The sequence below is a fragment of the Prionailurus viverrinus genome, chromosome E2 (assembly GCF_022837055.1).
Source record: "Prionailurus viverrinus isolate Anna chromosome E2, UM_Priviv_1.0, whole genome shotgun sequence".
Lineage (NCBI taxonomy): Eukaryota > Metazoa > Chordata > Mammalia > Carnivora > Felidae > Prionailurus > Prionailurus viverrinus.
Window position 1 is genome coordinate 53045974 of NC_062575.1, and position 16672 is coordinate 53062645.

Sequence of the window (16672 nt, forward strand, 5' to 3'; positions counted from 1 at the left end):
CAAGGACCCAGTGCCAGGAGCCCAGCCGAACCCAGAGATAACAGCGTATCTGCTGGTTGAGGAAAACGTAGGTGCACCTTCTCTGGTCCTAATTTTTCACGTCTGTGCACCGCTGTGTCACTGCCCCCAAAGACCTTCAATAATCCATTCATTGTCTCATTTCTTCCTCCTCTTCTTCCTTATAAAGTCTGGACCCAGGGGACCCAGAGCTGGGTTTGAATCCCAGGCTGTGTGACCTTGATCTGGTTTCTTATCCTCTCTGAATCTGTTTCTCCTTCACGGAGAAAAATAAATAAATAAATAAAAAAGGAGAGAATTGGGGCGCCTGGGTGGCGCAGTCGGTTAAGCGTCCGACTTCAGCTCAGGTCACGATCTCGCGGTCCGTGAGTTCGAGCCCCGCGTCGGGCTCTGGGCCGATGGCTCGGAGCCTGGAGCCTGCTTCCGATTCTGTGTCTCCCTCTCTCTCTGCCCCTCCCCCGTTCATGCTCTGTCTCTCTCTGTCTCAAAAATAAATAAAAAACGTTAAAAAAAAAAAAAAAGAGAGAGAGAGAGAATTGCAGTTTAAAAGAGGGCCAGCACCTGGCCCAGAGGGTTATACTACAGTCATTAGAGCATTTATCAGAGTGGGGAGCTAGGATTACCTGGTTAATGACGTCAAGGGAGAGGTAAACAGATCTCTGCAACACATCAAAAAATAAGACGGATTTGATGGATGGGTAGATGCGCAGATGTGTAAGAAAGCAAATAGAGGAACATACTGATGGTCGAAGCCAAGCGGTGGGTTTTTAGGTGTTCACTGTACTTCCACTTTTCCACGTTTGAAATTTCTCATCATAACGTGGCGGGGGGAGGGGGAGATTTGGGGATCTTGACTCTACACTCCCATGGGACCGATGAGAAAATGGAGGTGCTGGAAGTGAGTCACCCCAAGTTCATCTGATGACTCGGAGACAGTTGGTGATGGAACACCTGGGTGTACTGGATTGGTCCCCATCCCGGCTCAGTAGCCCTGGGACAAGTCGCTGAACCTGTCTGGGTCTCACCACCGCCCACTCAATTCTTAGCCTAGAACTCACACCTTGCATGGGATTCTCAAAGGGAAGATGTGTGTCATCCCCAAAAGACGGCAAGTCTCTTTTCACTTGGGCCCATAATGTCCCCTACGCTGACCTTGGACACTTGATTTCCCAGGGCTTTGGGGTTGACCTGTTGTCGCCTTCCTTCACACCCAGCCAGGCCCATTCCAAGTAGCATGGCCCCAGACCATCTTCCTGAGGGGTCAGGTGTATCTGTGGGAGGGTGGCTATTACCTCTTGGTTCAAAAGACCTTTTTTGAGCACCAAGTACCGGGCGGCGTTCTAGGGGTGGGGGTGGGGGGGATACCAGTGCACCAAAGAAACTTGGGACCTGCCATGCATGGAAGGCAGGGGGGAAACTGTCGCTAAGTCTTACTTGCACATTGTCTGCGTTCCCTAACACATTGTGGACTGTGTGTGTACGGTGTGGGGGTAGGCGGTGGGGTGAGAACCTGAGTGGTCTTGACCGCTACTAAAATTCTGGAACATACTGGATAACTTAAAAAATACTTCCTGCAGTGGTACCTGGGTGGCTCAGTCAGTTAAGCGGTTAAGCCACCTGGTTCCGGCCCTGGTCAGGATCTCATGGACCGGGAGTATGATCCCCTCGTCTGGCTCTGCACTGAACAGCGTGGACCCTGCTTGGGCTTCTCTGCCCTCCCCCCGTTTCTCTCTCTCAAAATAAATAAACTTTACAAAGAAAGAAAGGAAGAAAAAGAGAGAAAGAAAGAGGGAGAAAGAAAGAAAAGAAAGAAGAGAAAGAAAGAAAGAAAAGAAAGAAGAGAAAGAAAGAAAGAAAGAAAGAAAGAAAGAAAGAAAGAAAAAAAGAAAGAGAAAGAAAGAAAAGAAAGAAATATACACCCTGCCGGAATGAATACATGTGGACAATCACCCCTCCTAATGCCTCAAATCTGCTTTTAACCAGTCTTCAAGTGCTGAGTGCCCCTGGGGCTCGGAGCTTTGACAAGACACAAGTGTCACCCAGCTCCAATCACTTCCTGGTTGTGGGACTTTGGGCAAAATACTTCTCTTCCTCGGAGCCAATTTAGTTTCCTACACTGTGAAATGGGATTAAAGGTTTTCTAGATGGGAGGTGCTAGAGGCATCTTCCTGCTGGGCAGTACTGAGGTTTCAAAATATTGTGTTTGGCACTAGTTAATGAATACTCAAGGTGTAGCTTAATCGGGCTCAGGCATAGCAAATAGAGGGCGAGCTGCACAAACATAAAGTCTAAGTGTGTATATTGCTGTTTTCCAAAGAGTCACATTCCTCCAAGTGAGCTGTGGATGACCACTGCGTAAGTTCCGGATCCACCACTGTCTTATGTTTGGGGCAACCCATGCGTTCACTTCTGAAATTGACAGTTTTACTTTTTGTATAATCATCAAGAACAGTCAGCGCTTCTCTGGCACTTCCGGTCAGGTGCCGATCTCCCTGACAAGCTTATTTGGTCCTAATGACCCTGTAAAGTGAGGCCTATTATTGAGACGGGGAAATGAAGGCACAGAGAGGTGAAGTGATTGGCCCAAGGTCACAAAGCAAGGACGTGGCAGAGGCAGGATGTGAGCCAGAGCCACCGGTTTGAGTCAGGGCCCTTAACCTCAGTGATCTCTTAAATATCACGAACAGTAGGCCCAAGATACTAGAATAAATACTAAAGTTTAAAGCACAGATGCGTCTCAGTCACTCATTCATTCAACGCATTTATTAAGCCGCTTCTGTATGCATGGAGCTTTTTGGGGCACTGGGAAGACAGAAGGTAGTAGTAAGAGACCAAAAGAGAGGTCCCCCTGGTCTGTGCACCCCGGAGAGGCAGGCAGGTCCGGGCCATCTGGGTCCCCGCTGGGCCCCCAGCACGGAGCAGGACATAACAGCAGGCGCCCACCTAGCGTTCCCGACACGAACGCGGGAATCTAAGTGTCCCACCCGCAAGGCGTTCATGGGCTGGTGGGGCGGAAACGGACCCAACACCACCGAGGCGTTCTGGGGCTTCTGGGAATCCCATCAGCGCGGCCCGAGAGGCCTCGAGGTGGCTCTGAAGTTGGATCCCGCGTCCCTGGCGCCCTCCCCGGGGCCGTCGCATGTGAGCAAAGACCGACTGAGGTGAGCGATCAAGCCACGCCCGGGGTCCCGGCCAGTCGCCCCCAACCCCGCGCCGCTTTCCACCCTATTCGTTCCCGCTCCCGGCTCCTTCGCGGTTCCACTGGCGAGGTGCCCCCTCTTTTCCATCCTCTACTCCCGCTACCTTTTCGAGCCTTCGGCGCTCGCCCTGGGCGCCTCCTCTCGCCCGGCGACTGTCCCCCGCGTCGGGCGCGCGCCCGGGGCGCCCGGGGCCCCTTCCCCAGCCGGCAGGGCGCCCGGGGTCTGGGAGCGCGAACCCCTTTAGCCTTTCCCCGCAGCCCGGAGCACGGCTCGAGGAAGTCGGCCGACTCCACCAGAACCTGGCAAGGCGCGACCCCAAACCCCCGGGACTGGGGCTGGGGAGGGGGCGGCGCCGGCGCGGGAGGCACCCTCCCGGGGCGCCCGCGGCCTCCCATTCGCTCGCGGGCCCGCCGCTCGGCGTCCGGAGCCGGAGCTGGTGCGCGGAGCGCGGGGCGGGGCCTCCCCCAAGCCCGTCCCCCGGCGAGGGCGGAGGGAGGAGGAGGAGGAGGAGGAGGAGGAGGAGGAGGAAGGGGGGGGCGGACACAAAACCTGCAAGGTTTTTTTTTTTTTCTTTTGCATTTAATTAAAAATTTTTTTTTCTTTTTTTTTTTCTTTTTTTTTTCTTTTTTTTTTTTTTTTTTTTTTTTTTTTTTTGCAAACCCGAGGGGTCCTCCCCGGAGCGCGCGCGGGTCCGGGGCGCCCGGGCCGCGGCGCGGGGCGGCGGCAGGGGCCTGGCGGAGGCTGCCGGGCGGCCGCCATGCGATCAGGCAGTGCGCTGACCGGCCCGGCCGGTCGGCCCCTTCTGGGTCCTCCCTTTGCAGCCCGTGCGGGGCCGTCTCGGAGACCCCGCGCCGACGGCTGCTCAAACATCAGGGTGAGTTTCTCACAATGTAGCAATTTCTCTTTAAATCTCTTAACTCTCTCTACCTGCGAGTCGGGGCTGTGACAGGGCGCAAAAGCGAGGGGGGAGTGGGGGTTGGCGGCGAGGGTGTGTGTGGGGGGAGCCGGAGCCGGGGCCGAACCCACCCCCCCGACACTCACACACTCAGCCCCCCAACCGGGGCGCAGCGCCCGCTGCCTCTTTTTTTGCTCGGCGCCCACCACCCCCGGCAGCCCCCCCATCCCCCGCGTCTCTCCCACCATCACCGCCGCCCCGATCCTGCGGGGACCCCCCCCCCGCTGCTCCCCTGCCCAAACCCGGCGCCCGGTGCCTCCCCGGCCCTCCCGCCGGCTGCCGGGGATACAATGGAGCGGCGGAAAAACGAGACCTAACGCTCCACGGGGGGAGGGGCGGGGAGACCCCCTCCCCCGGCCCGGGCCCCCCCTCCCCCCTTCCCCTCACCCCGCTCCCCGCCTTTCAGAGAAGAAGAGGGCAATGGGGCAGTGGATGGTGATCGCCTGGCCGGAGGTGGCGAGCCTTCATCTCCCCCTCTCGCCCGTCCCCTGCGCCCCCTCCCCAAATCCCGGTCGGGGGTGCCGGGGAGAAACGGGGCATCCGGCAGCCTGGGGAGGGATGGATGCGGAAGGAGGCCATTGGGTCTCCCCCTCCCCACCGCCCCTAAACAATGAAAGGAGTTGACTTGGTCCCCCACCCCTCCAGCGATGAAGGGAGTTGACCCCCTCCCCCGCTAGCTGGCTCGTCCCGGAGGGGGCCGTTACGGGGAGGGGGAGGGGAGGGAAGGGAGCCTTACCCCTGTCACCTCCCGAGATTCGGGGCGGCCCCCCATCTCCACCCCCTCGGCCTGGGAATGGGAGGCACCAGGCCCAGCCCGGGCACCGCGCTCGGGTGGTGACCTTTAGACAAAGGCAACCCTTTCCCTGGGGTGAGCCCGGACGAGCCGGGCCCGCGGCCTCCCCGGGCCCCTGCGGAGGGCGGCCAGGCCGCGGGCACCCGGAGGGAGGGATGGAGGAGGAGGGAGGAGGGAGGAGGGATGGAGCCATCTGGTTTTCCCATCCCTAGCTGCCCCTCGGCTGCTTCCCCGGCTCCTGTCACGGGCGGCCGCGGGGAGACAAGGGACCGGGGGGCTGCCCAGGCCTTGGGCCGCGGCCAGCGGAGAAGCGGGCGAGGAGCCGCGCCGGGGCTCCTGCTCGGGCTCCGGCTGGGGGCTCGGGACTCGGGGGCCAGCGGTGATCGGAAGGTACCGTGGCTCCTTCCTCTCCGCGCCCCTTTGTTTTGCTTTGTGGTTCTGAGCTGCTGAACTTCCTGGGAGGTGGGGTCAGAGGCCGCCGTGTCAGCTCTCCCCGGGAGGCCGGGGTGACAGGTCCCAGCCCTCTGGCGTTGCCAGACCGTGGGCTGCTGTCGTGCCCAGCCTCAGGTCCGGACCGTCAGCCCCTTTTGTCACACGGCCCTCCGATAGAATAATAACCATCTGGGGACGCGCGCGGAGTGTTTCCGTTTCTCTCACACCTCCTTTCTGCCGGCGCCTTTTGGGGGGCGGGAGGGGGGGGGGGACGCTCTCTCTGTGTGCTTTCACCCGAGGTGGGGGGGGGGGCGGGTAAAGGGCTCAGTCTGACCTGTGGGGTGGTGGGAGAACAGGGGAATTGGACAGTTTGGGAATCCTCCCCTTCCCTTGCGCTGACGTCTGGTGGGACTCAAGGGGGCTTATGTTTACTTACCCCACCCTCCCTGATGACTCCCCCCCTCCCCCCCAGAACCCAGAAATAACATCTCTCTACCCAGGGAGCGTTATGGATTGCCTTCTGCTACACCCTGGCCACCACCCCAGGAGGATTAGTGACAGTTAGCATTTCCATTTTGCAGCCGGGCTAATGGAGGCTCAGAGAGAGGTTATGTGACTTGCCCGGGGTCACAAAGCCCCCCCCCCTGCCCTGGGCAACCATTCCCGGCTCCTCCCACGTCCCACTCAGCTCAAGACTGTTAAGTTCTCCTGTACCCCTCTTTGGCACTTTGTCATGTTGATTCCAGTTGACCTGGGTCTCCTATATAATAATATCTGGAAGGAGCTGTTGGGTCATTTTCCCCCTGCCCCCATGCCGGTTTGGGGAAGGGGTAAAGACATCTGGAAGCGAGGCTGGGAGCGGAATCATCTCAGCTGTGGCTGGAGCACAGCGTTTGCCTATAAGAGCCGAGTTGGAGGTGCGTGGGCCGGGAAGGGGGACCGCAGGCCGGCCTGGTCGGGGGGTGTGGGGGGCACCTGGGAGCTGGCCCCATGGTCCTCCTCCTCCTCCTCCTCCTCCTCCTCCTCCTCTTCCTCCTGAGCTGGGACTTGGCCCAGCTTTCTGCGACTCAGCCCTGCCAGGAGGGCAGCCGAGCTCTCGGGGACCTTCGTGGTCACTCTGGCCGGCCACCCTTCAAGGCACCCTGACGCATCTGACAGGCAACCTTTCTCCCCTTGGCCGGTGTCAGACTCCCTGTCCCCACTCTGTGGGCTTAGGCAGGTCATTTAAGGCCCTAGTCCTCAGTTTCCTCATCTGCAGGTGGCCATAATTATAGTTCCCTTAACTGACCTTGAGGTGGGGGAAAGTCGTATCTAAACGTGTTATTTTGTTTGTCATTCATCGGACTGGATGTGGCGTGCCAATTCCCCAGCGCTGGGGAGGGATGTTGAGTGCTGGACATTGAAGGGAGTAGTAAAAGGCCTGGGGGACGTCCCCACGGTGGGTGGGCAAGGGCCACCTGTGAATCAGTGACCTCCCCCTCCCCCCCCCCCCCCCCAGCCCACTGTCTGAACTGGGGCCCTTCCCCTTTGGCACTTACTGGTGCTGATTCAACATTTGGGGGCGGTGGACTGAGGGAGAAGGACAGGGAAAGCCTGGTCTCTGGCTGTGAGGGGACCCCAAGCCCAGACTGCAGGGGGTAGGAGTGAGTGGGAGAGGGGCTCCGTGTGTGTTTTGCGCAAAAGACACTGTGTTTTGCCCCTGATCTACTGTCCCGACCTTGATGTGTAAAGATCTTCCTTCCTGAGAGCATAGGCCTAAGTCATAATAATTCCTTTCGGGGGACAGGAGGAGAGGGGCTGTGGGGAACCCATAGGTCTCGCAAGCCTGAGTGTTTCCTGAAAATAGGAACTGACTTTTTTTTTTTTTTTTTTTTTTTTTGAGCAGAGAAGCATGACCGCCCCCCTCCCTGCTGACTTCCTTCCCAGAGGCCTCTGGGGCCTGCCCCAGCCTTCCCTCGGGTGGGGGGTCTTCTCCCCCACCCTAGAGTTATGGAAGGGGGTCAGTGCCAAGCCCTGGGGCCTGGTGGGAGGGCCCTGGGATGGGGGGTGGGGTTCCCCAGGTTCCTGGGGGCTGCCTTTTAGCCCCGGGGCTAGCCACCAATGGGGTTCCAGCCAGCCCTCCCAGCTCTCCCCTGTGGCTGTCTTGACTCCTGGTCTCAAGAATGCAGAGGGCTGCTGGGGAGGGGGGGGGGGGGCAGTTAATTGGAAACAGGAAAACATGGCATTCCTTTCCAGCGGGCCTGGGCTTGGAAAGCAGTGAGGGTCTGCGTTTTTCCCTGTCCCGCCCCGCCGGGGAGAGGGGTGGGGGGCACAGTTATCTTGCTCTGGTCTCCTTTGGGTCTTCCCCTACCGGGCACCCTGTCAATGGAAACAAGTTACCTGAACTCCATCTGTGACCTAAACCTCTCCCCCCGCCCCCACCGCCTCCCCATCAGAATGATTTGCTCCCCACTTACTCCCACAGCCTGTCTGAGGATTGTCCCCCGGAGTTGGCTCCCTGGAGTAGGATGCTTCACTCCACAGGCGCATGGGAAATGTCTGGTTGAACTGTCCCCAAGGATTCCCTCCTCATTCCTTCTGAATCCTCCCCTGCCTGGGGGGGTACCACCGTTAAGAGTTTCGTCCCCATTGACTGGAAGCCTTTGTGTCTCTCCTCGGTGACACGCAGGATCCCCCGACGATGGAGAGTTTTCTGAGACGTTTCTAGCCTGGTGGCATTTAGCTTCGTGGAAGAGGCTGTGTGTTGCCGGTGGGTTGGGATCCGGCCGGCCGGAGAGAGTGCTTTTGTTGCTTTAACTGTTCCCAGTGACACTTCCTGAGGGCCTACTGTGTGCCAGGGATCCGGTCCAGGAGGAGGCTGGAGGCAAGCGGGGTCCCCAGGGCTGGGCTCGCTGCGTGCGATGTGAGTAATTCCGACTGGGTGGTCTGTGAAGGCTCCAAGGAGGAAGCGACTGCCTTTCTTTCTGTCTTTTTTATTTTATTGTTTTCCTCAGTGCTACATGCACACGGGGGCAAGTTCAGAATTACCAAACGTCGTCAGTCTTTCTCTCCTCCCTCCCTGGCACCCTTAGTCCCTCGCTCCCCGATCCTGATGTTCCGTGCACGCGCGTTTCTTACCCGTGGGGGCGCGTCTTTGAAGATACTGGTTTTTACCTGCCGTCCCGTTGACCTGCACGGTGCTTCATTTCCCTGGGGGACTCTTCCTGCGCGGGAGAGGGAGGGTTCCCTCCGTCTTTTTCTGGGCCCAGTGGCGTGGTGTGGTGTGGGTGAACCCTTGTTTCCTTGACATGGGTGTGGGAGCGGTTTTCAGCTCATAGGGCTGGACAGCACGTGTCCTCACCTCTTCCCGGCAGCTGGGTCCGGCTGTGGGGTAAACTTCTGGAAGCGGGCTCGCTGGACCAGGAGTCTGCCGTTTGTCACTTAGGGGCTCCCCGGAGGTACCGTGGCGGCTGCCCTTGGAAGAAGTCGTTCCTTCCTGTCCCGTGCAGTTCATCCAACCAGCCTGCTTTGGTGTCTTTGCCTCCTGTGGCCTCCTTGCGTCTTCCTGTCTGCCCGTGGCCTGCGGACCGTGCTTGCCCCCTGGTGCGGAGGTCAAGAGCATGGGCTCTAGAAGCCAGTCTGTTGGCCGGAGTCCTGGCTCCACACCTGTTGCTGGTTGAATGGCTGTAGACCGGGAGCTCGCTGGTTCTGGGCCTCTGTTTTCCCCTCTGCTAAATGGGTTCATCTCTATCTCCACTTGGGGAGGGTTGTTGGGAGGGCCTACCCTGTACAGGAAGCCTCGTCGGTCCTTGGCGATGTTATCTGCCCTTTTTGGCAGTTTTTTTTTTTCCTGGGGCCAGGACTAGCCAGATTCTTGGCTGTGAGCCCCCTAATTGGCAGGCACGGGGCGGGGGTGGGGGTGCCTTCTTCTTTTCCACTTGATGATAGTGTGACCCGGGCCAAATGATCCCTTTTTCTGGCTCTCAGTTTCCTTATCTGTGAGGTGGGACCCCGATGGCCCCCTCGTAGGGACGGCTGGGAGGGCTAAATGAGGCCGCGCCCTCCCGCGCCGGGCGTCCCCGAGGCTTTCAGGAACCAGCCCCTGATGTGGCTGTTACTTCCACTGTCACCGCTGCTCTGCCGTGGGGCCCTTGCTGACTTCTGCACTCTGAAAGGTCGCCCTTGTCTTCCCCAAAGGCACATGGGGAACAATGTTGGCATTCTGAGCCGCGTCGGCAGCAGGGGGCGCGTGGCAGGGCCGCTCTGGCATGAGGCCCGGCGGCGTCGACCCCGGGAGCGGGCCGGGCTTCCGCGTCCCGTGCCTCAGTGTCCCCAACGGAAAGGCTGGGAACGACAGGAGAGTCGCCCGCGGCCTGCTCCTGGGGGTCCGATGCTGAACACAACGCGTGACGCCTGGCGGGTGCTCAGAAAGTGTTAGAGGTGGGGCCTCTGGCGGAGCGTGCGACTCTTGATCTCGGGGCCGTGAGTTCAGGCCCCATACTGGGCACGGAGCCTACTTAAAAAAAGTGTTAGTGGCTGTGACGGTGACGGTGATGAAGAGTGGTAGGGCGCCCCGGGAGGCTCAATCGGTTGAGTGTCCGACTCCTGATTTCGGCTCAGGTCATGATCCCCGGGTGGTGGGATTTGAGCCCCGTGTTGGTCTCTGAGCTGCGTGTGGAGCCTTCTTAAGATTCTCTCCCTGTCCCCCTCGCTTTGCCCCTCTTCCTCACTCGCGATCTCTCTCTAAAATTAAAAACAACAACAACAACAACAACAAAAGTAGCAAAGTCTCCCATGAGATTGGATACCCAAGTCCATACTGCTTCCCCCCCCAAATCCTGGGCAATCAACTTTGGCATTTTATGATTTTATTTTATTTTTTTAATATTGATTTATTTTGAGAGAGAGAGAGAGAGAGAGAGAGTGCGTGCGCTGGGGAGGATCAGAGAGTGACGGGGACAGAGGATCCGAAGGGGGCTCTGTGATGAACTCACGAGATCATGAGATCATGACCTGAGCCAAAGTCGAATGCTTAACTGACTGAGCCCCTCCCCGCCCCCCCATGTGCCCCAACGTTGCCATTTTATAAATTTTTTTTTTAACGTTTATTTATTTTTGAGACAGAGAGAGACAGAGCATGAACGGGGGAGGGGCAGAGAGAGAGGGAGACACAGAATCCGAAACAGTCCGCAGGCTCTGAGCGGTCAGCACAGAGCCCGACGCGGGGCTCGAACTCACGGGCCGTGAGATCATGACCTGAGCCGAAGTCGGACGCTTAACCGACCGAGCCACCCAGGCGCCCCTAACGTTGCCATTTTAAATGGAAGGTCCTAGGCGGTCAAATACTGTTTGGGCCTCAGTTTCCTCATCTGCAACAGAACTTCGTGGGGTCTTTTGTGAGGCTTGAGTGAGTGAAATTGCGGAAAGGTTTTAAGACCGGTCCTGGCTTGAAGGCGTGCACAGCGAAGGTTCACTTGGCTTATTATTATGATTTAAAGAAAGTTTTTTTTAATGTTTAGTTATTTGTGAGAGAAACAGAGACAGAGCGTGAGCAGGGGAGGGGCAGAGACGAGAGAGAGGGAGACACAGAATCCGAAGGAGGCTCCGGGCTCCGAGCTGTCCGCACGGAGCCCGACGCGGGGCTGGAACCCACGAACCGTGAGATCATGACCTGAGCCCGAGCTGGGCGACTGAGCCACCCAGGCGCCCCTATCATGGGGATTTTGAAGCATCCGCCCAGAGTGGAGAGAATATCGTACTGGACCCCCGTGTACCTGTCACCCCTCAACAGATCTCGGCCCCTCTCTTTTCTGTCTGTTACCCCACCCCCCTCCTCTGAACTTTTTGCTTTCTCTTTCGCTGGATCGGTTTAAGCAAATTCCAGACGTTATAGCATTTCAACGATATCACTACTGTTACTAACGGGTAGGAGTATCTCCGGGGTCCAGAATCTGTTTCGCCGCCTGCAGGATCTGTCCTGTTCTGTGAGAGACGAGCCGTGAAGCCCATGGCACAGATTGGGGAAACTGAGGCGGCAGGGAGTAGGCTTTGGCCGGGTTGGCTTTTCTCCGGTTTCCCTTCTTTGGGACTTCGGTGAGGTCCCTGTCTTGGCGTCCCCAGGCCCTGGACCCCGGGGGCTGTTTCCGATTATACAGGCTTGGGATTTACACAGGTGTGGGCCTAGGGTCTGCTGTTCTGTGCGGAAATTGTCGCCATAAAGGGCGAGTCGGAGAAGTTGAACCAGTTGGCGGGGGGTGGGGATGGACAGGATGACCCCAGAGGTGAGGGTAACTGGGTGGCTATGTGGGTTTCCATCCTCTCGTTGCCCCTGCTAACCTTTTTTTTTTTTCTTTTTAATGTGTATTCATTTTTTTTTTTTAATTTTTTTTTTTCAACGTTTATTTATTTTTGGGACAGAGAGAGACAGAGCATGAACGGGGGAGGGGCAGAGAGAGAGGGAGACACAGAATCGGAAACAGGCTCCAGGCTCCAGGCTCCGAGCCATCAGCCCAGAGCCCGACGCGGGGCTCGAACTCACGGGCCGCGAGATCGTGACCTGGCTGAAGTCGGACGCTTAACCGACTGCACCACCCAGGCGCCCCAATGTGTATTCATTTTTGAGAGAGAGAGAGGAGAGAGAGAGAGTGAGCGAGTGCCTGCTCATACACGCACACCAATAGGGGAGGACCAGAGAGAGGAGGACAGAAGATCTGAAGCAGGCTCTGCGCCGACAGCACAGAGCCCCGTGTGGGGCCCGAACTCACGAACCATGAGATCGTGACCCGAGCCGAAGTCGGACCCTTCCCCGACTGAGCCACCCAGGCGCCCCAGCCCCTTCCAACCTTGTGACCTGGGGGCAGGTTACTTCCCCTCCGTAATCCCAGGCTGGAGGAGCAGGGGCGCAGTGTTAATAAGACGTGCTTCTTCCGAGAGCCTCTGCATCAGTTCTGTGAGTCCTGCACGGAAGAGTGTCTTACAAATGCCTGGCTCAGCGTAAGCGCTCCGCGGAAGGCGGTGGTCGTTGTTACTGTTGCTGTTGTTAAGTGTTTCTGTGTGTAGTCGGAGAGGGGTGGAACCCAAAGCTCTTTCTAGGGTTAGGGGGTCAGAGGAAGGGTCCCTGGAGCCCCCCAGCCAGGCTCAGCTGCCTCTGTCTCCTCCTCTTGTCCACTCCGTCCCTCTAGACTTGCCGCTTCCTAGTGCTTCTTGTACTTGGAGGGGCTGGAGGGGGCGGCTGCTGACTTCTCGGTGACCGCCCCCTTCCCAGCCTATGTCCCCCGGGCCCCGGCTGGCAGCCTGGGAAGCAGGGTGAGAGGGGAGGGTCTGTCTGCGGCTGCCGGATCCTCATGAATGACCCTTGGGGCCCTGCGGGGAGCCCTTCCTAGTGCTTTGCGACCTGGAGGCAAAGGGTGGCCCAGCTCCCCCAGGACACCTGCAGCTCCTGTCCAGAGTATGGGTGCTGGCTCTTACCCACCGTGGTGCTGGTAGGCAGATACCCACAGCTCCTGCCCCACGGGGCGGTTGTGACGTTTCACTGGACCGAAACGTCCTTCCGGTCTTCCGTAGGCCCTCACCCATTCTCGAAAAATAACCCCCCGACCCAGGCTGGGTGACGGGTGTGCTCAACCCTCTTACCATCTCCTGCCAGGCTCTCGCCACACCGCCCTCACTCCTCCCCAGAATGTGCCCAGCGACCTGCCTCCCCACCCACGACACAACGCAGAGAGGGTCAGTGTGCCTCTTGATGAGGTCCTTGGCACACGTGACCACCCGGGTCGCCCCGTCAAGATCCAGAATGTTCTCACGACTGGCCAGAAAGTTCCCTCGTCCCCCTTCCCCGTCAACACCTGCTGCTCCTCGTCGGCTGAGGTCGAGCCGTGTCGCCCCTTCTCGAGTTTTACAGACGAGATGTGGTCCTGGGGCTCGAACATCTCTGGCTTTGAGATTCAGCTGTGTGGTGCTATCAGGGAGGCCTTTCTTTGTCTCACCGAGCAGGAGTCCATGGGAAGGTTTTACCTCCTTTCTGTCAGCGGAGACAGACCCCTTCGCCCGTGAAGTCTCCGCCTCCTAACACCCCTCCCCTGGGCCCCCAGTGCCCTAGTCTAAGGACACCCCCCAGCGCACTGGCTGACCCCACGTCGTCGCCCCTTTGGCATGTATCAGGTCTCCTGTGAGCCCTTCTTGAGGCCTGGCTTTATCACTAGACTCTAAACCGCAGAAGGAGAGAGACAATGGCTCCATGTTTTCCTGGCACACCGTTGAGCCCTGATGTTTGTTGACTGGCCGGATGAACGATGGGCATATCCCGGGGGGGGGGGAGCAAGGGGGGGTCCAGAGCCCATGTTTGAAATCCCTGTGCTGGTTCACAAACGGCGACCCACCTGCTTCCAGATCACCAGAAGTGTTTGTGAAAAATGCCATTCCCGGGGCGCCTGGGTGGCTCCGTCGGTTAAGCGCCAACCTCGGCTCAGGTCGTGATCTTGCGGTTCGTGGGCTCGAGCCCCGCATCGGACCCTGTGCTGACAGATCAGAGCCTGGAGCCTGCTTCATATACATAGAGTTATGTCTCCTGCTTCCTCTGCCACTCCCCCACTCACGCTCTGTGTGTGTGTGTGTGTGTGTGTGTCTTTCTCTCTCAAAAGTAAATAAACATTAAATTTTTTTTTTACAAATGCCACTCCCAGGGTCCCAGCCCCGAGCAGTTGGTTTGCTCTGGAGACCCAGCTCAGAGTTGTGGGGCCCAGCCTGCAGGCCCTCACCCACGACAGGGAGCCATGGGTCTTCCAGCGACGCTTGACCCTCATTCCATGAACATGGTCTATCCTGCCCTTGCTGCCTCCCCAGTACCCAGTCTGCTGGTCCCGCATGCTCTCCAGAGGGAGTGAATCCTGGCCTGTGGGCCAAGTCAGGACGCTGGCCGGGCCTTTGTCCCTTCCATGGCCCTGTTTTTTTCATGTAGACCTTTCAGAAGCATGGGGTGGCATCTCCCTTTGTCACGGGGGCACATTGAGCTGACTTCTGGGCCTAAAGAGCCCCTCCCCGCCGGCCAGACTCTAGCAGAATTGGAGGTTTCATTTAACCCAGTTCATGATATAAGTCTGTTTTAAAATAAATGAGTAGGGGCGCCTGGGTGGCTCAGTCAGTTGAGCGTCTGACTTCAGCTCAGGTCATGATCTCGCGGTCCGTGAGTTCGAGCCCCGCGTCGGGCTCTTGTGCTGACAGCTAGCTCAGAGCCGGGAGCCTGTTTCAGATTCTGCGTCTCCCTCTCTCTGACCCTCCCCTGTTCGTGCTCTGTCTCTCCCTGTCTCAAAAATAAATAAAACGTTAAAAAGAATTAAAAAAAAATAAAATAAATGAGTAGGAAAATAAAAATACGTATACATGCACGTATGACCATATATATTATGTGGTCATTTAATTTCAAAGTTAATATAATAGAAATAGAACAAGCGTTTATGTTATATATAAACATACACAATACATATTTGTATGTGGATATAAAATTCTTGCCCCCCCCACCCCCCACTCCCCAGGCAACCTCCTCATGTATTTCCCGCGGATCTTTTTTTTTTCAATGTTTATTTACTTTTGAGAGAGACAGAGACAGTGGGTTAGGGGCAGAGAGAGAGGGAGACACAGAATCCGAAGCAGGCTCCAGGCTCCGAGCTGTCAGCACAGAGCCCGACCGCGGGGCTCGAACCCACGAACCGTGAGATCGCGACCTGAGCCGAAGTCAGACGCTTAACCGACGGAGCCACCCAGGCGCCTTTCCTGAGGATCTTTTGTGCTCTCCTGTGCCCTGGCAAACGGCTTTGGGTGGTGGGTTTTTACTTCGCGCAGGGGATCCTGATGTATTTCTCCTCGTGTTTCTTTTTCGCCCAGCTCCCTGCGTTCGGGCGGCCCTCTCATGTCGCTCGCTATTTGTCCATCAGTCCTGTCGCTTCTCCTGCTGCGGTGCGCTCCATCCGGGGCAGTCGTAGTGGTTTTTAAGAAAAAAACAAAAAAGAAAACCCAGGGCCGGACCCCCAAGTGGTCACCACCTTCCTCTCCCAGGAGTGAAGTGACTTGTGCAAGGTCACCAAGCTCGCTGCTGGCTGAGCAGAGGTCTGAATCCAGGTACATCCCACTGGTTAATTCAAACCCACGCAGTGGGCCTCCTGTGCACCCGGCCTCAGAGCTCTGCCCTCGGGGACAGGCGAGGGAAGGAAGCCAGAAACACACTCATCCTCCCTGCCTGGTGAGATCCTTATCTCGGGGGTACCCGCTGAGCTGGTGGAGGTCTGGAGGAGGTATTGCCTCTGGAGTCTGTTGGGGCGTCAGGCCAGGCTTCCCGGGGGAGGGGGTTTCTGGGGGCAGGCTTTGGGCTCAAGGCCATTCCCGGCAGAGAAGGCACAGTGGTTGGTACGTGTGTGGGTGTGTTGTGCCGGGGTCATCGGCCTGAGCAAGTGGGTATGTGCCGGTCCCCTCTCGAGACGGGTAGGGCGTCCTTCGGGGACGGTGGATGGATGCCGAGGGGTGGGTGGCTGAACTGTCGGGGTCACGAGTGACACTGAGCGGTAACTGACACCGAGCGCTGAGCCCCAGGGGTGAGGACAGTTCCCCAGGGACAGGACAGGCGAGAGCCTCGAGAATCGGCCCCGACATCAGGCATTGGTCAGCATCTCAGGAGCAAAGGGAGGGAGTTTCCAGAAAGGTCTTAGCTTCAATGGACTTGAAGGGGGACTTGGCGGGTTTGATGGGTAGGTAGGGCTGGGAGCCCCACTGGAGTGTGTGAGGTGGCATCATGGATGGATGGATGGAAGGAAGGAAGGAAGGAAGGGAGGGAGGGAGGGAGGGAGGGAGGGGGGGGGAGAAGGAAGACAGCTCTTGGCAGCCAGAGGTTAAAAAAAAAAAAAAAAGCTCTCACTACACTCTTTGGCTCCCTAGTGCTTGCCTACAGGTAGGTCTGCTGTCACCTCCTCCGACAAAACCCGACCGTCCCTGACCTTTTACCTTGCCTTCTCTGTTCCTGCCTCCCCACCTTTACCCTACAGCTCCTTCCTGTCTCCGGCAGGCCTCCGCTTGAATACCCCCTCCTCCAGGAAGCCTTCCAAGACAACCCTGCCCTACTTCCTTCACTCCACCGGGCTTGTGTCCTTGTTAGGATTTACCCCCCAGGACCTGACTTACGAGGAGGCTGTAATCGGTATTTCTCGAACCAGCAAGGGCTGCGTGACCTTTTCGTGGCTTGCGAGACGAACGCTACAGCGGTTCGGTTTTTTAGGATCTGAGCAGGCTGGGGGGGGGGGGGGGCAGGAG

The 16672-nt window shown here is 57.8% G+C and overlaps 1 protein-coding gene across 3 annotated transcripts in view; it reads left to right on the forward strand.

The window, feature by feature from the left end:
- The first annotated feature begins 3932 nt into the window (after window positions 1-3932).
- The window catches only part of BICRA (BRD4 interacting chromatin remodeling complex associated protein), an 80699-nt gene continuing 67959 nt past the window's right edge, over window positions 3933-16672 (forward strand). For 2 of the 3 annotated variants that reach the window (XM_047836715.1, XM_047836717.1), the window contains exon 1: window positions 3933-4092. The gene's annotated coding sequence lies outside the window, so the exon portion shown is untranslated. Of the gene's footprint in view, window positions 4093-16242; window positions 16560-16672 lie in introns of those variants that run through there. The other variant, XM_047836716.1, reaches the window with a different exon arrangement.